Source organism: Panicum virgatum, chromosome 3K, assembly GCF_016808335.1.
Source record: "Panicum virgatum strain AP13 chromosome 3K, P.virgatum_v5, whole genome shotgun sequence".
Classification (NCBI taxonomy): Eukaryota; Viridiplantae; Streptophyta; class Magnoliopsida; order Poales; family Poaceae; genus Panicum; species Panicum virgatum.
In genome coordinates, this window is record NC_053138.1 from 34,761,988 (window position 1) to 34,770,345 (window position 8,358).

Genomic DNA, 8,358 nt, shown 5'->3' on the forward strand with positions numbered 1-8,358 from the left:
AGCAGTTTGAAAAATCGGTAAATGCTCCTTGTACTGCATGCAGGGCGAGTCAGAAATGAACAGTGTTGTTGACATCTCAAAAGACACCCACAGAATCAGAGTCATCCCTGCGGCAGCACTGCTGCGTGCTCCAGTTCTCCGAGGAAATAGTACTCCGTACACGTGATGATTCATTGTGTTTGCTTGCTCGTCGATGAGAGAGAGAGGAGACACGGAGAGCTAGTGTATACTACTCCCTTCAAGGATGAATCCACGGCCGGCCTCTCTCTCTCTCCTATTGTGGTACGTCTTTTGTTCCTGGGTGTTTTGTCGGTCGGACCCGCGTTGCGGCTCTTTTATTCCTCTACCCACCTCCCACTCCGCTCCTGTAGTCCTGTGTCCCTTGCTTTCGAACTGACGTCACGCCGCAGCCCCATGTCGACCCCACATCGTCAGCGCGAGGCGAGCTCCGGTGGATCCTCTGCTCCAGCTATCCTTGGATTGTAGTGTGTAGATGATGGGCCGGAGTACACGGAGGGGAGGTCTATTTCTCGCGCCCCTAGGGTGGGAAGCATCGCGTCACACAGGCTTCTTCCACCTCTGTCTCCCACGCCGCCTCTGTCTCCGCTGCCGCCCACGCCGCCTCTGTCTCCGCTGCCGCCCTCTATCCCCTCCGTCCCCAATGTCGTCTTCGTCCCCTCCGTCCCCTCTGCCTCCGCCGCCGCCTTTCACCGTCTCTGCTGCCGCTGCCTTCGCCTTCCTCCACTTCCCAGCTGCCTCCGCCTTCCTCCGCCTCCTCTGCCGCCGGAACCGCCTCCGGCTTCCTCCGCCACTGCCGAAGTCCGGCCGCCATCACGAGCTCAAGGAAGAGGATAAACAGTGCTCGCGGGACCATCTGCAGGGACGGAGCACCCCTCTTCTACGACACGACGCCTCCCCGTATACGGACGACAGACACTAGGAGGCTTGCATTACGAGATTTCAAGGACGCACGCACACACATATGCCTCTAAGTTAGATCTTGAAAATGCTAAAGTCTTATGGCTGGATTTTGCCCGTGCAATTAGTAATTGTGTTTATGTATTTTTTATCCTATTATATTGTTGAGAAAATTGCCCTTCTTCCACTATTTTAGAGCTAACCAACTTTGATGTCATCTTCTCCATCTCTTACCAAGCACCCCATGCATCACCATGCCAACCACCCACCACCTCCCAAGCTTGGCGCCTCCCATGCCCTTTGCGACAAGCCCTGACGCTCGCCTTTGCCTCCCTCTTGCATGTGTCCTCCATAATCCTTTTCGGTACTCCCTCCGTTCCAAAATGTAAGTCGTTTTGACATTTCTAGATTCATATATTTTGCTATGTATCTAGACATATGTTACATCTAGGTGCTTAGCAAACATTATGAATATAGAAAAGCCAAAACGACCTACATTTTGGAACGGAGAGAGTACCAAACACATGCTGACTCCGTCACTGAACCCCGGGCTTCAACCATGGTTGTTTCAGGCTAATGCAGGTGGATTTCGAGTAGCATAACGTGTACCAAAAGCGTCCTCAGCATGTACGCCCCCCCCCGCGCCCGCGCTACCACTGCCAAACCAATAATGTCACTCTTGCAAACAAATGTACCATAAGTGAATGGTAACAGGGACACTTGATTCAGTTTATTAATATTTGTGCATAGCTCTAAAATAACAAATTATTTTAAATTGGAGGAAGTAGGTTTTAACAAATAACTTCTTAAATACAATATTTTAAAAAGCTTTTGATATATATGGTGTTTTGTAATTTGCATTTATTGTAAAAGAAACTAACTACCAGAGTTTACATTTTTAAGATTTGTTTTCATATCACCAAAATATGATTTTATAAATGTGTAAGAAGAAAATATATGATAGCATCTGAGTTTATATATGCTTTTCTAGATGGAATAAAGCTCCACCCTTTTCCTCCCTTAGTTTCTTGTCAATCTTTGTCACTACTTGCGCTAGCTATCCCTGGTGGATCAGATCTACAAAATTGAAGTCATTGGTTCCATCAAGTAATTAGTTTGCTAAAGCTGTAGGGTTATCAATTGAACAACAGTAGTGTTGTAAAGGTTATTTGTGTTGCAGGCCTGTTTCAAAATGCCCTACGCAGACCCAACACCGCGTTGCCTAGCACCTTAGGCGTTTTCACGTAAAGAAGTTTAGGACCTTATTTACAATATAAGAAAAATTATTAGAGGTTAGAAAAAAGGAAAACTATTGTTATATATGAAACTCATGGACTCTTGATAATATCAAATTATTTATCTTAATATGCCATATTTTCTCTAGTTATAACACGCACTATAGCCATTTGCAAGAACTACAAATGCATGCTGTTCCAGCTTATTCTCTCTTACAGAATATACTATTCGAATCGGCCAAAATGAGCCGGCTTTTCCACCGGCAGAACAGAGTGATTGCTGGTCAAGCACCTAGCACTTTTTGAAACACTGCCATAGGACAACAATGCATGCTTACATTATGGATCCGCCTCTAGCACTATCTGACACCATGCTGCAGGTTTCGCTAGTTGACTCGTTTTGGTTAGTACATATTTCACATTTAAATAATATGTAGTCAAACTTGTAAAACTTTGACGGCTGATAATCCTTTTTTGCATATAACCGTAAATACTAGAATTGTGTTTTTTTTTGTGAGAAAAAATTGTAAAACCTAGAATTCCATTCTTTGTGGAACAAAGGATCCAAGTACGCCGTAGCCAGAGCAACGGGGACATACCCACGGGTAACGCCATATTCACTTTCCTATAGGTGCACATGCACCATGGTGAAAAAAAAAAGGTTCCCAATAATAGTAAACTTAATTTTATCATGTAAATTATACTAGTGTGCTTCTTTCTTTCTTTTTTGTGCTTCTATGCAATGGAGTGTGTACTATGATGAATTTTGTCTTAATTAGCTTCGCCCCTAGCTGGACATACTTTTGTCCGTCACTGCAGAGCATCCGATCCGCGCAGCAACGAACGCGTATTGTATCCTAAAGCTACAGTATCTTGCTTTTTCCTCTTTTCAGGGCAGTCAGATATAAGGTACAGTATCCTTGCTTGGCTACACGTGTGTGCCCTGCCGACATCTTCTCACTTCGCAAGCGCTTTCGGGACGCCGCAAACAAACTTGATAGTTGATACGAGAGCACGAGCACTAGGCCGTGGTGTTTCCGCTCATTTTCTTTTTGTGAACTGGGGAAGCCACCAGTAGATGTGTAGAAGTCAGTTTTTTTTTATTATTGTTGACACCCAAAATTGGCACGACTAAGGTTTTCTGGGCAATCTGGACAGACCGGTCAGACCTCTCATATGAACCGGTCAGACTAGTCTAGACAATTTTGTCAAATTGCAAATTAGACTGCACCATTGCGTAGATCTCGTCGAGACGATCGAAATGCATATATAGAATGTCCAATTCAGAGTCCAGATGAGGGAATTATACCTCCCAGAAGACCTGCACCCCGGTCAGACCGGTCCAGGGCGGTCACACCAGTCCAGAGACCGGTCAGACCGGTCCGAAACGCCCAGTCCGAGTTAGGAGATGTATTTTGACACGGGATTTGATAGAGTTCCGACTCCTAACGGGTACAGACCTCCCCACCCTATATATATGAAGTGACACGGCCGATTGAGGGTAATCCCAATCGATTCACACCTTTATCCTTTACCTTTTACCTCCAAACCCTAACTTTTCCAATCTCATCTGCTGTTCTTCGTTCGTCTCTACAGCATTCGAGGATGTTCTGAGTAGCTTGCTGATCTCAGAACAACCCTAGATCCACGAGCTCCGACGGGGTCCCTCTCGAGCTCGAGGTTTTAGGTTTTCGCGGCGTTCTCTGTAGAACCGGTCTGACCGGTCGCCATAACTTGTCTGACCGGTCGGCGCGGGGAGCCTGTTGGTGAAGATCGTGTCGACGATCTGTGCATTCAAGTGCTTTCGAATGTGTTGGCGCAAATTAGTGTCAACACACTTTTTGGCGACTCCGCTGGGGACAGATTAATCTGGTTTTTAAACCGATCTAATCTAGTTCTCAAAGAAGATGGGCGTCATCACCGACCTCGACGAAGGCAACATCTCAACATCTATCGAGGAACTCAACGAGGAGGAGCGCCAAGAGTACTTGGTGGTCAGGGAGCACTTCAAAGCACAATTCTTGAAGGGATTCAAGAAAAATCAGCAAGGCCAGGTCACGAGGGTTCAAGACTTCGTGATGCCCTCCTTCACGCTCAAGAATAAGCAAGTCGAGGTAATAAGCGATGTAAGCACCTCATCTTCCGACTTGTTTAGCCAATTATCATCTCTTATGGTTAAGAAGATTGCTGATATATATAAGCCCATGAATGATTTAAAGGATCACTTGGACATCATGAAAAAAGGCAAATATGTAGATGATAATTGTGCTTTCCAAACTGTTAGTTCATCGGCTACGCCAGCATCTGTTCCAGAACCACTATATGGCATGCCGACGAATTATTTTGCAGGGCAAACATCACCATTCCAATTGGTACAGCCGAATATGGCTGGACCGGTCAAACCGGTCCAACAGATCGGTCAGACCGGTGCGATGGTGGTCAACCCAGTAACATCTACACCGAACACGTCTACTCCTTGCTCGGCAATCCTTAGCCGAATCAATGAGATGACAAATTGTGTGCAGCCTTCTCCTTCACAAGAATCTGGTCCTCCACATGAACCGATTCTTGTTAATGTACATGGAAATTCTACGGGGCATGCACCGATAAGTTCGGTTCAGACGATGGTACAAGATGATCCTATAGAACATCGTCTTACTTCTGTAGCACAAGCATCCACGAGTGGTAGATGCAAAGCCGATCCCGCTAGGTTAAAAGAGGATCCGGCTAGTGCGATGAAAACTAAATTCGGTGTGGATATAGGTAATTCTACAATATACCAAAAGCCATATCCTGCTGAATTTGATTTATTTTCTTTTCCTGCTGGTTGGTGTGTTCCTGATTTTGTGAAATTTAGTGGTAATGATAATAAAGCACCTTGGGAGCACATTGACCAATATATCTTACAATTGAGAAAAGTTGGTTTCCATGAGGCTTTGCGCATTCGCTTATTTTCATTATCTTTGACTAGAACCGCTTTTTCTTGGTTTTCTTCATTGGCCCCGAATTCTATTCAATCTTGGAATCAGTTGGAACGTAAGTTTCATGATCATTTTTATAATGGGCACAATGAAGCTAAACTGTCGGATTTGGCATCGGTTAGGCAAGGCCAAGATGAGCCTGCTTCGGATTACTTCCGAAGGTTTAAAGATATAAAAAACCGATGCTTCAATTTAATAGTTTCTAAAAAGGAATTGGCTGATTTGGCTTTTGATGGTTTGCGTTCTTATTTGAAAAAAGAACTCGAAGGCTTTGAGTACCATACTATTAATTATTTGCACATGAAAGTCTTGGGTTTAGAATTTAGACTCCAGAACGCCAAAGATGCTCATCGGTCCATACATATTGATTGTAAATCTGATTCGGACGATGAGAAAAAGGAAGTTGCTGAGTTCATATGGCCATCAGAAGCTAAGCCATGTTCTTGTTCATCGCTTAAACCGATTCCAAAGAAGCGGCAAGAACAAGTTCGTTTCACATTTGATGTTTCTAAGTGTGATCGTATATTTGATGAATTGCTTAGAAGTGGAAACATCAAGTTGTCTCATGCCATACCGCCGCTTGAGGAGTTAAAGCGGCATGCATATTGCAAGTGGCATAATACTTTTTCTCATGCAACTAATGATTGCAATATCTTTCGTCGAAAAATCCAATCAGCCGTTAATGAAGGACGATTGGCAATGCATGAGGTAAAAGATGACAAAGCATCATTCCCTGTCCATACGATTGATTTGGATAAAGCCAAGGTACTCATTCGGCCGGAACAAGCCGAAGGAGCAAAAGGAAAAAATGTTATCATTGGTGAGCCAAGGCCGAAAAATATCAATGACAAAGTTCGGGTTAGGGAAGTGACAATGCAGAAGACTCCTGATGGAGAGGAGTCACTGAAGATCACTGTCAAAGCTTCAAGGCCTGGGGGGCAAGAGAGTTCCTCACGAGACACGCGTTGGCCTGCTGCTCAGGCACGACCGGTTAGACCGGTCACCTCAACCGGTCAGACCGGTCAGACAAAAGGCCGGCCCAGAACTTTCAAGACTAAGCGCCCGGAAGAAGGTACTAGAAAGGTTAATGAGTCAAAGGTGCGTGGGAGTTTTACAAAGCAGAAGCTCACCTTTGCTCAGCTACTGAACAAGTACACAAAGGCCGTTCTAAAAGATCGGCCACTAAAAAAAGAACAAGTTCACCTTCACGTCAAGGCAAGCGTTCTTCTCCTACGGGAGAATCCAGCAAGCGTAGGGGTGATAGCACTACATTATTCCCCCATCAGAAGGTGTACGCTACTACGCTGTTAGCGTCACCGGCATCGGGTTTTTCTTATCCTACATGGGGGCATGAAGGAATTTGGATGTATTGTTATCCGATGCTATACCCATCATCTCACCACAGGGAGGAGGATCGCAGAAGGCATGCATTCGGCAAGGTTTCACGACCAGTGCATGACCGATTGGGACCTCACCGATTAGGTCAGAGGCGGCAGCCTGCACCGGTCAGACCGGACGCCATTGACCGGTCAGACCGGTCTCATCGGAGGCCGGTCAAAGTTCGTTCTCCAAGACAAGTGTACCGTGTCAAGAAAAAGAAAGATGAGGTACATACCACTGTTGATCCAGAAAAAGCTAAAGCCGGTGATGAGGTGCAGATCTGCAATATCAAAGTGGATGTCAGTGTTACGAGCACAAGACCGATGGTTTTTGATAAATCGGTCAATCCTCCTGTCCAGAGGCCGATCATGGATAATGATCATGAGGCCAGCAGCATTAATTCAACATCAAAGTACTTTCAACCAAGGTGGTGTCCTCCAGGGTTGACTCGTACTCAAAGATGAAAGTTGCAGCGCCTACGTGCTCAGGAGAAGGACCAAGAATTCAAGAGGCTGAGGGATAAACAATTCAACAACTACAGACCTATGGTCCCTCAAGGAAAGGTATGGAGAGTCAAAGTAGTTGACCAGCCAGCACGATTGGTCGAACCGCCTCAGGCGACCGGTCTGACCGGTACAAGCGACCGGTCTGACCGTCCGGAGCAACCGGTCAAACCGGTTGAGGTTGCAGCAGAACAGAAAGCCGAATTGGAATTGCCTGTTTCGGCTCTTTGCGATGGAGAAACACCGCTAGCATTCTCGGTACAAGGCAATGAGGAGCTAGTGGAACATGAGACTACACCAAAAGCACAACATTTAAGTGCTCGGGGGGGGGGGGGGGCAAAATATTGGCAAATGATAATTTACCTCATGAAGTTTCTATGCAACAGATCAGTTTGCAAGGGGCTCTCGAGACTTTGATTATGTATTTGTCTTGAGCTGGTTGAAAATTGTAACATCAGTAGATAAAAGCTGAATTATAAATTTTTCATTTCGAGCTAGAAAATTAGCAAACTGTTAGTAATGAAGCATGTTGAGGCTCCTACCTGCGAGAAAGACTTGAAGAAGTTCTTGGGCAAGGTGAATTTCTTGAGAAGATTTATATCTAACTTGTCTGGTAAGATCGATGATTTTACTTATATCCTTCGGTTAAAGAATGAAACCGAATTTACTTGGGGGCAGAACAGCAAGAGGCTTTTGAAAAGATCAAGGTTTATTTGTCTTAAACACCTGTGCTCAAGGCGCATAGGAGAGGGGTTCCTTTCAGGCTTTATGTAGCTATTGAAGATAATGTCATTGGGGCTGTTTTGACTCAAGAACCGAAGACAAGGAGTATATCATCACTTATATATGCCGACGACTTATTGATGCGGAGACAAGGTATACTTTTACTGAGAAGTTATGTTTGTCTCTCTATTATGCTTATACCAAATTGAGGCATTATCTACTATCTAGTACTTGCATAGTAGTATGTCAAACCGATGTGCTCAGGCGCATATTACAAAAGCCGATTTTAAATGATAGAATCGGCGAGTGGGCTTATGCTTTAGTTGAATAGGATTTGGCTTGTGAATCCTTGAAATCTATGAGAGGTCAAATTGTACCGGATTTCATTAATGAGCATCGGATTAATGATAAGCATGATTTGTAAGTCGGCTATGTTACTTGCACACCATGGAAATTACATTTCGATGGATCGGTTTGTGATGATGGTCAAGGAATTGGTGATGTCTTGATTTCTCCAAGTGGTGGTATTTTTGAGTTCTCAAACCGATCAAAAGAGGATTGCACAAATAAACAAGTTGAGTATGAAGCGATCTTATTTGGCTTGGAATTTCTGCAATT